This window comes from Tupaia chinensis, unplaced genomic scaffold (assembly GCF_000334495.1).
Source record: "Tupaia chinensis unplaced genomic scaffold, TupChi_1.0 Scaffold147185_1, whole genome shotgun sequence".
NCBI classification, from domain to species: Eukaryota; Metazoa; Chordata; class Mammalia; order Scandentia; family Tupaiidae; genus Tupaia; species Tupaia belangeri.
Genome location: NW_006207036.1, coordinates 1,864,896 through 1,884,622, shown reverse-complemented (window position 1 = coordinate 1,884,622; position 19,727 = coordinate 1,864,896).

Here is a 19,727-nt window from a genome sequence, read left to right as displayed (position 1 = left end):
TAGTACTGGTAACTAGATTAGCACTGTTGGAGGTGGGGCTGGGGGGGGGGGAGATGCTTGACATCCACCTCCTCACAACTTTCAGAAAAGAACAGAATAATTTTTTATCAGTAATATGGAAGAACTGTCAAAAGTAGGCTTTTTCACCCCCTCTCTCCCTCTGTCTGTCTCTGGCCAGTACATGTACCCTATGAAAATTTGAAAAAGAAAAAAAAATAGTACAAGAAATCAACTCAGTGAAGTATGAACCCTAAGCTGCAATGTTATTGCTTATTAACAATGGGAAAATTTTATTGAAGAAATTAGTATAGAGCATAACAACCTAAAATGCTATTAGCACTGTGATCCAGAGATGATATAAAACTATTTACCAACTGGTATATTGTGGGCAATGATCAGTTAAATGATGGGGCATACACCAGAGGGCTGGGAAAGGGCCCTGAAGGTCTGATGGAATGGGGAGGTGCTGGAATGGCTAAAGCATTAACATACATTTCGTTACAGGTGACAACTTAGACATACAAACTGTGTATACTACTTGACTATTATGCCGCCTTTAAAGAGGTTCCTTGACATATGACTGGGTTACATCCTGATAAACCCATTGTAAGTTGAAAATACTGTAAATGAAAAATTAATTAAATACACCAATCTATTGAACACCATAGTTCAGTCTAGCCTCCCTTAAATGGGCGCTGAACATTACATTGGCCTGCAATTGTGCCAAATCATCTAACACAGAGCCTATTTACAATAAGGTGCTGAATATCTTATGTAATTTATTGAATGCGACATGAAAGTAAAAGAAAATAGTTGTATGGGTATTTGAAAAACAGGTTCTACTGTCTTCACTCCACTGTAGAGTCAAAAGTCTTCTGGGGAACCAGGCCAAGAACAATCGCATGTGATTCAGTTGTTGACGACAGAATCATTCATGGTCTCCAGCAGTGCGAGGATCTGCCTAACAGCTGAAACAAGTTCACTCACCCTGGCACCTACCTCGGCATCACTTGCTTCATACATATCTCACTCTATTTCAGTCATTTAGCATTTTAGTATTGGCTTATTATCATTTCTTTACCAGAGACTTTGATATATATGAAAATAATGTCAAAACAAATTCTGTTGTTTTTCACAAAAATTCTGAGCTTGGTTGCCATATTAATCAAGGGTGCCAAAGTGTGAAATAACTACATATTTCATCAAATGTCCTGTCAGTGTAAATAAAGCAAATATCGCTACAAAAATAGATAATAACAAAATTTCATGTCAGGAGTCTGCACCAAAATTTACTAATGAAGGACAAAAGGTCAAAAAATCTTTAACAATTGAAGAATATTGTATTAAAACTTCTAGTTCTTAGATTACCTTATATACTTAAATATATGTGTGTGTGTGTGTGTGTGTATCTTATTCTGCTTATAAAAATGTTTAGATATGTTTGCTCAAGCTCAACTGAGTATGGATTTTTTGTGATTACTTCAGAAAATTTATTGTTAAACATAGTGATCACACTAACATCATATCTATTCATTTATCAGACGAACAGTGTCAAGTAACAAGTAAGTGAATGCTCATTTAATTCTTTAGAAATTAAATTTAAAAATTCACACATTGCTGTATTAAACACTACCAACTATTCCGAACTTAAGAAATAGTATAAAATAGTTCATAAGAGTTTTATACCTTAAACCACTTTTGCGTGAGTTAAATTTTTAAAAAGTAGAAGTGTAAGTAAATGTTGAAGTCTTTTGGAGAAATCCAAATAAAATATTGAAAGAGAAATTAAATGGACCAAGAATCAAGACAAAACGTTTTACATTTACGATGGACATTGTACTCTGACGGAAGCAAAAGGCAATTGGAAATGCAAAGAACCAGTTGCCACAGAGCTACTCAGTATGGAGAAATGTAACATAGGAAGTATATTCCTACTATGAGTACCTATAACAGCTATGCAATATTTTGTTTACTCATAAAAAAATCTAATTCAAAGTAGTTTAAAATTTTAAGATAATATATTAATTCATGTAACTAAAGCACCTGAAGTTGGACCTTGTCTGGGTAAGGCTTGGGTTATCTATAGAAGCATATCACCAGCATGCAGTCTCTTCTATTTTTTTTTTCTTTCTGTTTAATCACCGTACATTTTTACGTTTTATTACATGGTTTTTCCCAGCATGAATACAGTACACATTAGTCAAGTTAAAAACATTACCAGGGCCAACAGATAGCATAGCAGTTATGTCACTGAGCTCCCACCTGGGTGACCATGGTTCAAGTCCTGGACTGAGTAGTTAGAAACTCACGTCAGTCATGTGCACATGTGTGCCCAAGATCCCAGAAGGAGAATGGAGGAGAAGGGATTGCAAATGATCAATCCCCCTGAGGGGAGTGATTTCTCACTTTCCCTCTCTCTGTATCTCTCTCTCTCTCTCTCTCTCTCCAGTGAGCACACGCACCCTAAGGCAACAACCTCTAAAATAAATAAATAAAATACATTACATATGCGTTATCATCAGCAGATAACTTTCTATTTTGTCTATTGTTTTGTTTGTTTTTACCTGATCCGCTCCCACACACCCCCTGTTACCCACTTCTTAGTGGACTGAATAAAGATTAGCTGCTAGTATCTACAGTTACTCTCCTTACTGTTATATCTTCTAATCTTTCAGTTTCTGCTATAGAGTGCAGATATTCAGTATATATTAAGCAGGGACATACAATGCTTGTCTGTCATTGTTTGGCTTGCTAAATTCAGCATTAAGTCCACATTCATCCACTTTGTATCAAATGTCAGTCTCTTATTGTTCTTTTTATGGATGAATGGTATTCCATAGAGTACTTGTGCCACATTTTTTTCAATACACTTGTCTGTTCTTGGACATTTTGGGTTGATTCCATGTCTTAGCAATTGTGATGTAATAAATATGACTGTACAAGTGTTTTTCTGATTGAGGGTTTTCCAACCTTCTAGATAAATACTTAAGAGTGGAATGACAAAGCCTTTTTTTTTTTTTTTTGACTGGTTAGTTAACATCAGGTTTCTACTGGTTATTCCTTTTGTGTAAAGAATTAAACAGAGTATTATTATAATACAATCCTGACTGAAACTGGCCTATTTGAGAAACTAGTCTGTTATCTTTTTGTAATGATTTCTTGAACATCTGTAAACAAACTTAATTTGGGCTCCATGACAAGGAATTTTTTTTTAGAGAGATTTCGCTTTTGGGCGCTTGTGCTGCCGGAGAGACAGAGAGAGATAGGAAGCAAGAAATCACCTCTGAGGATGGATGGCCATGGTGTAACACCCCTCCCCTCTGTTCTAATCTTGGGATTTTGAGCATGCACACACACATGCCCTGCATGAGTTGTTTCTTTTTTTTTTTTTTTTCTGAGAGGTTTTTGCTATTGGGCGGGTTTTTTTCTGAGAGTTTTTTGCTATAGGGCGCGTGTGCTCGCCAGAAAGAGAGACAGACAGAGAGACAGAAAGCGAGAAATCACCTCCCAGGGGGGGTGGACATGCTGCAATCCCTTCTCCATTCTCCTCTCGGGATCTTGGGCATGCACGCACACGCGCCCGGCGTGAGTTTTAGCCACCGGGTCTGGGACTCAAACTGTGGTCGACTACATGGGAGTCCAGTGACATAACCATTACGTGAACTGCTGGTCCCTCCACTTAAATTTTTTATCTGGTCTGTTAGATCCTTAGTCTGAAATGATGGTCTCCCACATTTTCCATCTAACGCACTTAGGATTTTTCAACTTGACAATGGTGAGAAAGCAATTCACATTCAGAAGAAATTGTACTTCGAGTACCTGTACCATTCACTTTCAGTTAAGTATTTAAATGCGCGAGCTACTTAACTTCATTATAAAATGGGCTTTGTGCAGGTTTGTCCTATAGTATAAGGCAGTGGTTTCTGCTATGCACTGGGAGACGGATTCCTCACAGCTGACCTCAGTTCAATTGGTAGGCTTCTGAGGGGCCTCCATATTGGACTCCACAGTGGTTGGACTAATTTACATTCTCACCAGCAGTGTAGGAGGGTTCTCGTTTCATCACAGCCTCACCAGCACTTATCATTCTTTATTATTATTATTTTTTATCTTAGCCACTCTGACCGGGGCTAAGCGGTATTTCATTGTAGTTTTGATTTGCATTTCCCTTATAAGAGATATAGAACATTTTTTCATATGCTTTTTGACTGTTCATATATCTCCTTTGGAGAGTTGTCTGTTCAGCTCATTTCTCATCTTTTAATTGGACTAATTTCTTTTTGCAGGTAAGCTGCTCGAGTTCCCTATATATTCTGGTTATCAGTCCCTTATTTGAGACATAGTTTGCAAATATATTCTCCCACTCTGAGGATTGTCTCCTTAGTCCTAATTTTTTGTCTCTTTTGATGTGCAGAAGCTTTTTAACCCAATGTGCCCACTTGTCTATCTTTGAAATTATTGCCTATGCTTTGGGGGTCTTATTTGAGATATCTTTATCTACTCTAAAGTCTCTAAGAGTTTTCCCCATGTTTTCTACCAGTAGTTTTTTTTTTTTTAATAATTATTTTATTTAACTTCATTTATTTTAATTTGACCAGAGAGGGACAGAGTGAGAGGGAGAGCGAGTGAGAGAGAAAGAAAGAGAGAAAGCAAGCCGCCAGGTCCGGGACTTGAACTACAGTCGGCCCTGTGGGAGTTCAGCGCCCTTAACCACCATGCCACCTGCTTTCCCCTCTACCAGTAGTTTTTATAGTTTGAGGTCTCGCATTTAGATCCTTGAAAAAACAATTTCTTTGAGTTTCCAGCCTGTCTTCTGCAGAGCTGATTTCATTCTAAAGATGAGTTTTCTTGTACTACCACAATGATTACAAGCAGATCCTTGAAATACATGCTTCCTGAAATATATTTGCACTATGCTAAGAATGTGTTTATCTTAGTATTCCCAGCAAATGTCTGAAGATTCACTCTTTTATTTTTAAAAATGCATTTATTTACTTCTTTCATGAGTGAGAGAGGTAGCACCCACAGCAGAGCCTTAACACCGGAATTCATAGGGTCAGCTTTGCAGAGCATTTTGTTTGTACGCTGTGACCCTGTCCAGCTTCTAAGAATAGCCCTGCAGTGCCAGTAGGTGGCAAGAAGCTTAAGGTACTAGATCTCACATAGATGTTCTCTGCCGTTCAAGTCCCAGACCTGGTGGCTTGTAAATGAAGCCAGGTGCATATATGTGAGTGCCCAGAACCCTAAGAGGAAAATGAATAAGGGATTATGGTGTGGCTATCACCCCTTGGGGTGATTTCTCACTTCTCTCTCTCTCTCTCTCTCTCTCTCTCTCTCTCTGGTGAGAGAAAAAACAGAAGGATTAACTTTGCATTGGCTGATGCCATAGACTCCTCTCCTGAATCCTGCGTTATATCCAGGGACGTGGAATCAACTGACTCGAGTAGCCTAGACCCCAACACCCAGAATGTTTTTTAGTCTCCCTGAAACCATGAGGCTCCATCACCACCTCCACCAAGAACAATATCTGATACCACTTGGAAGAGGGAATGGTGCTGGGAAAGCACAACATATACTCTCAAGAGAGAAAAATGCAAGAATATCAGGGGCAAAAATCAGAACATTAAATAAATATAACAACTGATGTCATGATGAAATTTTCTCTAATCATGTCTTTCATATATCTGTGTTACTGGAAAGCTTTTTTATAAGATAAATGTAAAAAAAATAAAATACATAGTACATGTAAACATAAAATTCAGCGATGGCATTCATAGCACTTGATACTAAATAAAATATATTCTGGCCAGTTTTTGGTCATAGGCAACTCACGGGAGTTTGATCACTGGGTACTAAATATTATATCTGAGGGTGATGGGTACATTAATTGGACTTATAATGAAATACATGAATAAAAACAAAAAGCTAATTAATATTTCATTAATAATTACTCTGCCAGAACAGTATATTCTCACCGAATAGCTACTGAAGCAAATAAGTAGCATTTCTTTGTACTCATTGTTCTGCCAGCAAAAATATCATTATGAAGAAAAAATGGCTATTAAGCACTTCCATTTGGATAGAAGTTCTGGGAAATCTTAAATATTTTTAAGTAAAATGTACTTAATATTAGAATTTGGAAACAAATGTGAACTTGTTGTAAAACTATCAATAAAACCCATTATCAACAAAATCTATTTTAAACAGACTCAAGAACACAGAAGGTTTTTGAAATCCACAGGTGAAAATATTTCATAGAAGATAGCTTCTAATTGAGAGATGAGCTCATGAGGTTTATATAAGAACAAGAATAACATTTTTAGAGGTAGTATTTAGAGCAGGACAAAGAATTTCACCTATGTTTTCTGTATAAATTAAATAATAGGACTAATATAAACCAACTTTGTGAACCATGTCAATAAACCTTCTCAGTTTATTTAATAGACAAGAAGAAAACTTGCACAAAAATACAGGTGTGGATTTGCTTAAAACACTAGAAGAAAGCAAAAATTTTCCAATTACGTGAATCTGTTAGGTTTTAGCTATACTGAAAAAATAAGACCAATTTTTACAAGATTAATAATAACTTTACCTGCAGCAAATCTAAACCATAGTCGGATTTGTAATAGACTGACCTAAGCAAAAACATTTAAAGGTTATCACTACATTTGAGGAAGATGCAAATTCATACACAGTATCTTTGAGATTTAGTAATGATGACATTTCAGGGGGAAAGAATTAATGCCAGTAGTATCAATTATTTGGTTGAATATGAGCATCTTTGAGAAGAATTATATTTTTCAAAACATTTAAAGTACGCTCAAAATTAAAAACTGAAGGAAGGAACTTCTGTTACTGAAAAGACATCATTCTGGGGACCAGCAGGTGATGGTTAAGCCACTGGACTACCATATGGCTGGCTGTAGTACGAGTCTTGGACCCAGTGGCTTAAAAATCACTCTAGATACGTGTACATGCCAAAAATACCAAGAAGAGACTGGAGAAGAAAGAATTGTGGCATGGCCATCACCCCAGGGGGGTGAGTTTTCACTTTCTCTCTCTCTCCCTCTCTCTCTCTCCTCCCCCCTTTATTTCTTCCCCACTCCCCAGCAAGTGCACACTCCTCATGGTGGAAAAAAAATAAGAAGAAAATACATCAGCCTTTACATCATGGTGCTGTATCAATTATGGTTGGAGAGATTCTGGGGCTATAGAAACACATGCGGTATCAAACTGCTTTGAAATAATTCATGGTTCTTTTTAAAAGTTCGAATAGGACCAAAAGGTCTACACTGAGACTTACGTCTTCCTTTGCAGGAGCTTACAATAATTTGTGCAATTCAAACCTAATTTACAGTCTGGTTGCTATTTCCCCATACTCTCCCTTTAAACTTGGGGGATCTTGATGTCTCTCTTACAATGACTACTGGACCTTCTGGTGCTTCCCGTTATAAGGGTGGCATTGATTGGGGGGAGAGGAAGAGGAGTGAGGGCAACTATAGATACGACTGCTAACTTTTGTACTTTGCCTTTCTAGACTCACCTAGCATGATTTCCAGCTTTCTACCAGGTAAAGAGATACAGGCTGAGCGGTCCCTTTAAAAACCATGAAAAGCTTTCCTTTATAGCAACTAATCCCATTCATAACTTTCTACATCTCTGAAATCTTATGACATACCTGATGAAGAACCTGGAAAAGGTTGATCTGAATGTTTACTTACGTGAAGAATGGGGAGTGTTGTACAGATATTTCTTTCAAAGAAGAAAAACATGCTTTTATCATTTGGGGGGAAATGACGAATGCTGAAAACCACTTAGGATGGGGCCTGCAGGGGATGTGGAGGTTAAGGCATTCCACATGGTCAGCGAAGTGGTTCAAGTCCCAGATCTGGCAGCTTGAAAACCACCCCAGGTACATGTGCCCAAAAATCCTGAGAGGAGATTGGACGAGAAGGGATTGCAGTGTAGCCATACCCAGTAGGGTAGGGGGTTATTTTGCTCTCTCTCTCTCTCTCTCTCTGGCAACCACATGTGCTCTATAGCAAAAAAAAACTAAAAATAAAAAAAATTAGGATGGAACTGGACAATGAGGCCAAAAAATACTCTTAAAATTATTTATCAAAACACTGCTTTCAAAGAAAAAATTCTGTGGAGGGAGGAAAGGAAAGACTATCGTTATTCAGTACATTATTTCCTAAAAGAATAGGACAAAATTATTGTTTATTCCTCCAAAGATTATTTAATTTTTAATTTATGTATTAATTTAAATGTTTATATAATATACAAATTATAACGTACGTATAGTGTATAATTTGTATATATAATATAGCATATACTATATATATACTGTAATACATGCATCTCTATTCTGCAGCATTCAGATATTTTACATGGGGTCATATGATGTCGTAAGGGAGGATTCCACATCCAGGTCTTCTCAGCCAGAATTTGTAACCTAATTTATGACACCTCAAGAATCGAGTAGTATCACAAGATGTTCGTTGCACCAGCTGAAAACCTTCTATTTTTTGTTTTATTATTTTTCTTAATAACAGTTCCAAGTTCACTGAAAAATTAAGCTGAAGCTACAGAGATTTCCCATAATTCCTACATCCATACATACACAGCCTCTCATATAATCGACATCCTCCACCAAAGTGGTACGTTAGTTACAATTGCAGATCCACGTTGATACATTATAATCATTCAAAGTTCATAGTTCACATTAGGAACCACTCAGGGTTGTACAGTCTTCTTTATTCCTTCTTTGATGGTCTTTCATTCTTTGTATGGATCTGAGTTTCCGACCTCTATTATTTTCCTTCTCTCTAAAGAATATTTTTTGGCGGGACCAGCAGGTGGCGTGGTGGTTAAGATGCTGGACACTCCCACATGACCGACCGCGGTCCGAGTACCGGACCTGGTGGCTTGCTTTCTCACTTTCCCTCTCTTTCTGTGTGTGTGTATTTCTCTCTGGTCAAATTAAAATAAATGAGTGAATAAATAAAATTAAATAAATAATTTTAAAAAGAATATTTTTTGGTATTTCCTTTCTTTAATATATTTATTTCTTCTATGAGAGAAAGAGAGTGCATGCCACTCCAATAATCCATTCCTAGCCTCAGCCAGCAGGATCAGCAGCATGCATATGCACATGGGGTGGCCACAGAGAGACACTGGGACACGAATCCAAGACCTTGTCAGGTGGGTCCAGAACCACAGGGCATCGTGTTACTAAGTTATCTAAGCCAACACTGCAGTCCTCCTTTCAGTATTTCTTACAAGCCAGGTCTACCGACAACAAATCTCTCAATTGTTGTTTTTCTGAGAATGTCTTATTTTTCCTCTTTTGAAAGGTATTTTCACAGGACACAGAACTTTAATTCAGTGTTTTCTTCTCTCAGCACATTACATATTTCACTATTCTCTCTTCCTATTTGCATGGTTTCTAATGAGAAGTTGAATATAATTTTCTCTTTAAAAGAATTGCCAGATGGCATGTGTGCTCACCACGAGAAAGAGAAAATGAGAAAGCACCCTTCAAGGAAAATGTTCACACAATTTCTTCTTCTCTCTCCCTCTTTTGGGAACCTCGCATGTTTATTAAGACATCAAGATCTGTGCGTGATTCAACCTCCTTAATCATCATGCTATGGGCTGGCTCTAATCTCTGCTCCTTTATAGGAAAGGGATTTTTTTTTCCTCTAGCTTCTTCCAGGACAGTTTTTTTTTTTTTTTTTTTAATCTTTGATTTTCCACAGATTGAAAATTGCATCCCTTAACTATTCAAAAAAATTAGTGTTTGCTATAGTATGTGTATCTTGCTGGAGAGAGACAGAAAGAAAAAAAATGAGAAAACACCCCACCCCAAAAGGAAATAGCTACATTGAAATCTCTGTTCCTCCATTTTCCTCTCGGTTTTTTTTTTTTTTTTAATTACTTCCTTTAGCTTTATTTATTTAATTATTTATTTATTTATTTTAAGTTGACCAGAGAGGGACAGAATGAGAGAGAGGGAAAGTGAGAAAGCAAGCTGCCAGGTCTGGAACTCAAACCACGGACGGCCATGTGGGAGTCCAGCGCCCTTAACCACCATGCCACCTGCTGACCCCTCCTCTCAGGTTTTGGATGTGCACACACACACTCCTTGTGTTTTTTCAGGCTGCTAGATCGGGGACTCAAATCATGCAGTCGGCCATGGGGTATCCAACTGCTTTAACTTCCATGTCAGCTGCTGGCCCAACATTTTTTTTTAATTAATTTACTTTGACATTTATCTCGCTTAGTGTTCTCTGAGCTTCCTGGATCTGAGATATGTTGTCTCGACGCTAATACTGGGAAATTCTCAGTCAGTGTTGTCTCAGTGCTGTTTCTCTTGTCCCTTTGTCTTGTTCTCCTTCTAGTCCCGTTGTGCATATTTACGCCTTCTATGGTTGTCTCACAGCCCTTGAATACTCTGTTCTGAGTTTTATTCAGTCTTTGCTCTCTTGCTTCTCAGTTTTGGAGGTTTCTATTGACACATCCTCAAAATCAGAGAATCTTTCCTCAGTGGATGTACCAACTACCCAGATATCCCTTCACCTACCGTGGTCAGTCCACCAATAAACCTATCCCAGGCATTCTTCATGTCTATTGTAGTGCTTTAGCTCTCTAGCGTCTTGTTTCGGTTCTTTCTTAGGATTGCCAGCTCTGTGGTCATATTGCCCAGCTTCTCCTGTGTTGTGTCTACTTTATCCATAAAAAACCTTAGCATATCAGTATTTTTGCTTTACACTTGCTGTGTAAGCATTCCCCCACGTCTGCCATGTCTTGTTCATATACTTCCTCTCTTTTGCTGTTCCAGAACATGCAATGCAAATTAAACAAACTTCACACTACTAATCGCACCTCTGTGCATTTAATTTGTGAAGGGTTCATATGTGAGAAGAATCTCCTGCCTCATTTTCTCCTCTGGTCTTCTCAAGACTATTTTTGTGTCCTGTCAGGAGGGCAGGTCCTCCTCTTTTTTTTCTTCTTTTTCTTTCTCTTTCTTTCTTCCTTTCTTTCCTTCTTTCCTTCTTTCTTTCTCTCTCTCTCTTTCTTTCTTTCTTTCTTTCTTTCTTTTTTGTTTAATTGCTAGGGAGCACATGTGTGCATGCCAGAGAGAGACAGAGAAAGAGAAAGGGAACCGGGAGTTCTGCTGTCTAAGGCCAGGGCAAAAAGGGGGTTCTAGCTTCAGAAAAGAAAGTGAGAACTCGTCTTCCCTGTGCTTTTCGGCTCCATCCAAGGCTCAAGCTCACAGGGCGGTACCCATCTACACTGACTGCAGACCTTCCCTCTTCAGTCCGCTGAGCCAAATGTCAGCCTCTTTTAGCACTTGCAGACACACCCGGAAGTAACGCTTTACCAACTCTCTAAAATTAACCATCACAGCTTCCTTCAGAGTTTGGAAAAAGGCTTCATTCATTTTCTTCTAACTTCAATGTGGTTTCCAAAGAAAAAAAAATTTTTTGGAGAGGTTTTTCGCTATAGGGCGTGTGCGCTCGGCCAGACAGACAGAGAGAGACAGAGAGACAGAAAGCGAGAAATCACCCCCCAGGGGGGATGGCCACGCCACAATCCCTTCTCCTCCATTCTCCTCTCGGGATCTTGGGCATGCACGCACACGTGCCCTGCGTGAGTTTTAAGTCACTGGGTCCGGGACGTGAACCACGGTCGACTACATGGGAGTCCAGCGACATAGCCATTACGCTAACTGCTGGTCCCAAAAAAGAATTTTTATTATTCTTGTTTTATATCATAATAGTCACAGAACACTTATCGATTTTTTTCTTTATTTCACAATATAAATATTATATCTCGGCTATGTCATATGTTAAACAGTCTTTTGTAAAGTAGCTTGGGAACTAGAACATTTACATAAAGCAGAATATTTTTTGGAAATAATCAACTTGGAAGTCCACTTTGAAAACACTATAATTAATATGCTGATAACTACCTATATCAGTGTTCCATTGTAAGAGTTACATTTATTACTACATTATTGGGCTTAGAAATACTGAATATTCTATATGACAAGTTAAATGCACACCTTGTGCAGTTACATGCATTTTTTAACTCAGTGAAATCTCACTAGTGATTCTTTGGTTCTTCTAAGTTAAATGAAATCAAAGGTACAAATTATGATTTGGATAATATAATTTTTCTTTTTTTCTGGTCCCTTTATTGTCAGAGACAGAAAAACAACCTTCATTGCAGCACAGTTGTGCCAAAATCCCCTTTTCCTCTATTTCTTCATCCTGTCAGGATTTGGGGCACACATTCACATGTACCCAACATGTTTCTCAAGCCACTGTGACCAGGACTCAAATCATGGTCAACAATTTAGGATCCATCTCCCAATGCACAGTGCCCAACTACTGCACTAAGGCTGGCCCATGTTTTAGTAAAACATAATTTTAATTTGTGTATGAAGAAAAATATTTTTCCCTTTGAAGTATCTACTGATATCTTCCCCCACCACTCAACCTATGCCCCAACCTCCAAACCATTTTCATGTTTTCAGAAGAGTTATACACTATCAGTGTTACAGATTCCCCTATTGGTACCAGCAAAAAGAAGTCGAAATTTAGTCTGATTTTATTTTTAGTAAATTAAGCTGTTTGTGTTCACTTATGATCATTAATATTGTCTGTTCAAAGATGACAATTCAGTCAACTGATTAAGATGTCTTTTTTCTGACATTCATAACAGTGTGCTTTATCAAGTACAGAAAGCATTTTTTCCATCTGTATATGTCTGTAGTTAGCCTCTGTCCTGAATAGAGTCCTTTCAAAAACTAAGCAATCTTATAGGGCTTATCAGTTCTTTGGTCTGATTAAGAGAGAAAAATATTTCAGCAAAAAACATCTAACAATGTCAAATTATGAATTACAATACGATTATGCATATCTTTTCATTTTTAAGATTATTTTTTTTTTTGCCATAGGGTATACACACACTCGCCAAGGAGAGAGACAGAGGCTGATAGAAGAAAAGTGAGAAATTACCCATCCCCCAGAGGAAATGGCCAAATGGCAATCCCTTCTCCTGCAGTCTGCTCTTGGGATTTGGGACATGTATGTACACATGCCCGGGGTGATTTTCAACCCGCTAGATCTGGGAGTCAAACCATAGTTGGCCACATGGGAGTCTAATGCCATAATCACCATGCCAAATGCTAGACTCCAATTTTACACATCTTAATTTGCATAAATTCATGTTGTAACTAAAAGAAAACTTTCTGAGAAATGTGATTTATGTTCAAAGATTTCCAATCTATAATGTATTATAGAATATACATCCATATAAAGAAAAGAGCATTTGGTCACCAAATATTCACTACTGAATTAAAATATTGCCATTGTGGTTAATTAACTAAAGTTAACTCTGGTAGGAGGGGGAACCAGCAGGTGGTGGGGTGATTAAGGTGCTAGACTTTAACAATGCAAATCACAGTTCCAGTCCTGGACCTGATGGCTTGCTTTCTCATGTTCTCTCTCTTTCTCTTTGTCTCTCTCTCTCTCTCTAGTGAGTGCACATGCCCTAGCAAATTAAAAAATAATAATAACAATAATGATAAATCAAATTAAATAAATAATTCTTTAAAAATAATATTCCCTCTCTCTTTCTCTCTCTCACTCTCACTCTGTCCCTCTCTGGTCAAATTAAAATAAATAAATACAGTTAAATAAAATAATTCTTTAAAAAAACCCAAAGAAAAGTGGTTTTTTTTCCTCAAAGATTTGGCTATAGTTCAGTCTCTTATATACTTATTTAAACACAAATCCCACCATTTAACTCTAAAGAACTTGAGAGCTTTATTTTCCACAATTAAATTTTCATTTACTACTATGATTCCTAGAAACCTATGACTTGCAGGGTTTAAAGTGCTATCAAGTAGTACAAAATTAATTAAAACTTGTTCGGAATTAGGAGAGTAGGCTAATAGTCTGGAGGCGTGAGTTCTATTCTTATATATGAACATCAGGCAATGTAAATTAGCCCAGCTTTACTCACATGAAGACTATGACTTACTGTTCATGAACTATTTCATAACCATTTTTAATTAAAATTATCATTGTATGAGAGGAGTTTAAATGTAGAGCAGAGAATAAGACTCCCTATAAGAACATTATAATATGGATACACTTAAAATATTTACACAGGTAAAAGCACCAAAAAAAGGAAGAAAAGAAAGAAAGAAAGAAAGAGAGAAAGAGAAAGAAAAAGAAAGAACAGAAAGAAAGACAACAGAAAGTATACCTTGTTCTTGTTATTCTAGTCACTGACTAGCCTTCACTGAAAACTATTTGCATGCATAGTGAAAGTCAAGAAATAACCGGGTAGAGGGACCAGCAGTTGGTGTAACGGCTATGTCATTGGACTCCCACGTAGTCGACCACGGTTCAAGTTCCAGACCTGGTGACTTAAAATCACTCCGGGCACGTGTGCATGCGTGCCCAAGTTTCCGAGAGGAGAATGGAGGAGAAGGGATTGCAGCGTGGCCATCTCCCCTGAGGAGTGATTTCTCGCTTTCTGCCTCTTTGTCTCTCTCTATATTTCTGGCGAGCGCACGCACCCTACAGCAAAAATTTCTCCCCCCCCCCAAAAAAAAGAAAGAACCAGAGAGAAATCACTTATTTTTAAAATATTAGTCTCAATTTTCACTCCTTGTTCAAATATGAAAATTGCAAATCAGATATATTGTTTTCTCAATATTGACACTGAAATCGTCTGTGTCTGTGAACTGCAATTTTCAGAGACCGAAAATAACAACGGGTAATGCGAATATATTTTCAGCAATGTACGGTTTGTTATTTAAAAAGGAAGAACAGAAATTTTGGCAAAAGATATTTTTGAAGTTGGATAGGCTATACTCTTTGAAGCTGTATTAGTATGGGTCTAAACAGGAATGCAATTCTTTACATTAAAATAGTTATTTGATGAAAAACTACTGTTTCAATGGAAAATTTAATTTGGAGATTACAATTCTTTAAAAATCATTTATTGGTACTAGAGATGCTTATTAACTTATTTAATAGTTTCAAAATTTCAGCTTCATTTAGACCCATGGCAATGTAAAATTTCATCTATTACGAAAATTCTAATTTCAGAAATCAACAAAGTATTGATTTACGACCTTATTGTCTTTGGTCATTAAAGTAAAATAAGCCTGAATTGAAGCCTGGCTTGAAAGAGGTAACTGTGTTGTAATTCTTGTGTACTGAAGCGTTTGATTCTCTAATGTCAGAAAAACAGTTGAAGTTGTCTAAATTATTTTGGATAACTATTTGCATAGTGGGGTGATATAATAAATGATTAAGTAATAAATAGTCAACTACTTTGTACATAAAGCTAGTAATAGTAAACTATTTTCGTATTCTAAGAGCTATTTGATAATACTTATGTGTAGAGGACACATTCTAAACTTTAAAATAGTTAAGGCACCAAATAGTTTTCGATCTCCCTTCCATTGTCTGATAAGAAAGTAATCGTTTTATCAATGTATGAGGTTGTCACTCCTTTCACATCAATGCCTAAGTGATGTATTGTTGTCATATTTCCTCATTTCCACTAAGATATGTGATTCAGCTGCATTTCCATAAAGTCATGAAAGAAACATGCCATGCCCCTTGCAATGCTTTGACCTGGTTGTGAATAAAGGTACGCGGATGGCTATAACTGAACCCAAAGTACTGGATAAATCCAGAATACTCTGTAACCTGAACCTACGCATGTATTAAACTATTGCTTTTGCCACAACTATAATGTGCTTTGATGGAATGGCCTATGGAGAATGGAAGTTACCTACGCTGTACCTTCCTGCATAAGATGACTACTGAAGCAGTTTTTTTTTTTTTTCCTTTACTAATGCTAGAGCACATGTGTATTCCCCAGGAGGAAGAACACCTTCCATAGGTTCTGACCATGCCATGACCTCTTTCAGTCCTCCCCATTCACACGTGTGTCAGGCAAGTTTCAGGTGAACCAATGCAGAGATTCAAACCACTGTCACCATGTGGGATCCAGCTTCTCTTGAGTATTGCATTACCACTGTGCCACAGAGCCAGCACTCAACTATTATAGAGAATTTATTGACTTGTGTAGACTTATATTTTGAATGCCAAAACTTCACTCTGCCTCTGTAGCTGCTACTCTGATTCAAGCTATTACCGTCTCTTCCTCAGACTATTACAATAGCCTAATTGATCTCCCTGCACTTTCTCTTACTAGATTATAATTAATTTTATACATAGCACCATAATAATTGTTTAAACATAACATTATTCCTAATCAAAACCCTCCTGTAATTTTTTTTGAGAGGTTCTTGCCATATGGCACGTGTGCTCACCAGACAGACAGAGAGAGACAGAGAGACAGAAAGCGAGAAATCACACACACCCCCGGGGGTGGGGGGCTGGCGACGCCACAATCCCTTCTCCTCCATTCTCCTCTCAGGATATTGGGCACGCATGCACACGCACCTGGCGTGAGTTTTAAGCCACCAGGTCCAGGATGTGAACCGTGGGCAGCTATGTGGGAGTCCAGTGACATAGACATTATGCTAACTGCTAGTCCCTCCTCCTGTAATTTTTAATGTTGCTTAAAATGCAAACCACAAAATCCAACCACAATCTTCCTCTGCAGCTTTGAGCCTTCTGTTCCTCTTTCTGTTCCTCTGATATACCAGTGGGGTTTCTGCCTTAGGGTACCTTCAGTCTTTGTTCTTGCAACTCTTTTCCCAGATCTTTGCAAGATCTTCTTCTTCCCCACATTTTAAGCTGAAATTTCTCCTTTACAGATTAGCCTTCTTGGTAACTCTTGCATTGGCTTTATAATATTTATCATTATTGTCATTATCTTGTTGGTTTATGTGTCTTCTTTTCCCCTTAGTGAAAATATAAACTCCATAAATACGAAGATATTTGTCCCTAGGAGAATGCCTGGTATGAAATGGGAACTCAATAAACGTGTGTTTTGTGAGCATAACTTCAAAATTGGTATTGTTTTTCTTCTGGCTAGTAACTGTGACTTATGGTGAAATCCTGAAGTCTCAAAAAGTAACTTTTGACTGTAGATTGTCAAGGAGTTTCTTTAAGGCTAAAACAGAAATTGTCAGTTTTTAGCTTAAATTTTTTAATGCTTATATTTTCATTCATGTTTTAAAGTTCATTTATTTCTTCTGTGACCGAGACACAGAGACAGAGACAGGAACTCCCAACAGGGTCCCCATGCCACTATACTCAGTCTCAGCTGTCGTAAATCACTTGCACGCATGTGGGTGCTCAGCATGATTAGAGAAGCCCCAGAGCGTGACTCCACGTCCCTTCCCGCATGGATCCAGTTGTGTTAGCACTGTACCACCACATGGTCTCCCTTTTGAAGTGAGAAAAAAAAAATTGATATAATTCTGTCTTATGAGATTAGAGAAAGCATCATAATGCCTGCCTTGTGTTCAAATTCAAATACAATAAAAATGTTATTATTCTAGGGTTATAGAATGTGTAGGTATTGGGACCAGCAGTTAGCATAATGACTATGTCGTTGGACTCCCACGTAAGCGACCACGGTTCATGTCCCAGACCCAGTGGCTTAAAATCACGCTGAGCGCATGTGCGTGGTGCCCAAGATCCCAAGAGGAGAATGGAGGAGAAGGGATTGCGGCGTGGCCATCCCCCCTGGGGGGTGATTTCTTGCTTTCTATCTCTCTCTCTCTCTCTGTCTGGCGAGCGCATATGCCCTATAGCAAAAACCTCTCCAAAAAAAGAAAAAAAATGTGTAGGTATTATTTTTCTGTAAGTATTTGCATAAACAGATTGAACATTGTTGAATTTTCAAACAGTGCTTAGCTGAGAGGAGGAAGTGGCAAAGCCTACAGTCTTGCTTCATATAGTACAATAATATTTATCCCTCCTATTGTTTAAAATCTTGAGCATGCAGTCCATACTGGTATTCTTCCTGAAAATGACATGAGCCAGGTTCTAATCCTGCCCTAACTGTGCATTCTCCATTGTAATCATATGTTTAGACACAAATGAAAATTACACAGAGCTCTTGTAGATCACTTGAGCATTACACAATCAACAGAAGCTATTGGCCAGGCTCAGTGGCCCAGGGAGAGGAGCCATGCAGGTCCATATCTGTATTTCCAGCAACTGGTAAAGTATCTTGTAATGAATGTAAATGAACCAATAAATAGGTGATATAGGTGAGAATTGACCAACCTATATATTATTAATCATCAATGAATGAAAAAGTTGTTTCACAATTTCATCCCAAGTGAACTATTTTTCTAAGAGAAAATATATCTCTGGTTCTAATGTTAGCTATCTAAATTAATCCATTAAAAAGCAAATTTGGGAGGCCTGTTCTATAACTAATGGTTGAGAGAGCCAGATTTGAAATGGCTGACCTGCAGTTTGAATCCTGGCCCTGACAGCTTGAAAATCACATTGGGTGCATTAGTGAGCACATGTCCAACATCCTGACAAGACTGAGAAATAGACAAGTTTGACCACACATAATTTGGAGTTGCTTTTTCCTTCTCTTGTCATCTCTGTCTCTTCTAGTGCATGCATGGGCCCTCTACCAATTAAAAACATTAATTAAAAAAGAGAGAAATTTTGGGGAGCCAGAGAGTGGCACAGTAGTTAACAATGCTCTGTGAGTCTGACCCATATGGGAAGGTTCTGGATTTGCATCCAGAGATCGCCCTGAATATCCTGGGTGCACATGTGATGACCATGACCTAGGGTTGGCTGAGGGGGGCTGGACTGGGATATGAAAGACTATTGGGGGAACCTATACCTCTTTTTTCTATTGCTATTAGTCAGGGAGGAAATCAGTACACTTTTAAAAATATATCATTTTTTTAAAAAAGTACACATTTTGCCTTTACTCTATTATTCATATTTATCAAGTATCTTCTCCTGTGTTGGTAATATGGATACAGTGGTGGGAAAATAGACACAGACCCTGCCTAAATTGACACACGATCATCTAAGAAGATGACCATAGCTAGGTCATCACCCAGGTATACAATTATGAAGTGTCACATGTGCTCTTATAGAAGTTATGAGGATTCGTGGCAAGGACACATGATGAAGCCTGGGGAGTCAAAGTATCTTTGATGATAGGATGACTTTTGAGTTGATATTGGAAAAAAATGGTTATGTAAATAAAGAGAGGATTTGGGGAAAAGAAGTATTTATAGGGAGAAATGAGCATGAACACAGGCAAGAGGCAGGAGGGAGAATGGTTTACTGCAAGAACTGAATGAACAGCAGTGTGACTTGATCAGATTTTTTTGTACTGTTGGTCTTGCAAAGTGCCTGAAATCAAACCTAGACAAATGCAAAGCTTCTCCTGGAGGTTTGTTACCTCTCTTAGATACATCACAGTGGGAATGGGAGCTAGCTAACGGCTTCTGACCTGTTGATCCTACATTTTCCTAATAAAGAGATGAACAGGCTCTTCCAATAGGCTAGTAGAAACCTGTTTTGAAACACATGCCTGATGCACACATTTCAGGGGAACACCGAGTTTGTAATGTTTATGGAGTTATTGAAAAAGAATTGTTAAATGGTATCATACCATCAGCAATTGTAAGTGAAATCCATAACCTTAAGGTCTTGTCATAACAAGCCTTTCTATTCCAAATGATAACTCAAAAGAATTTTCACTTTGCTACATAAAGAGAAGTTGTG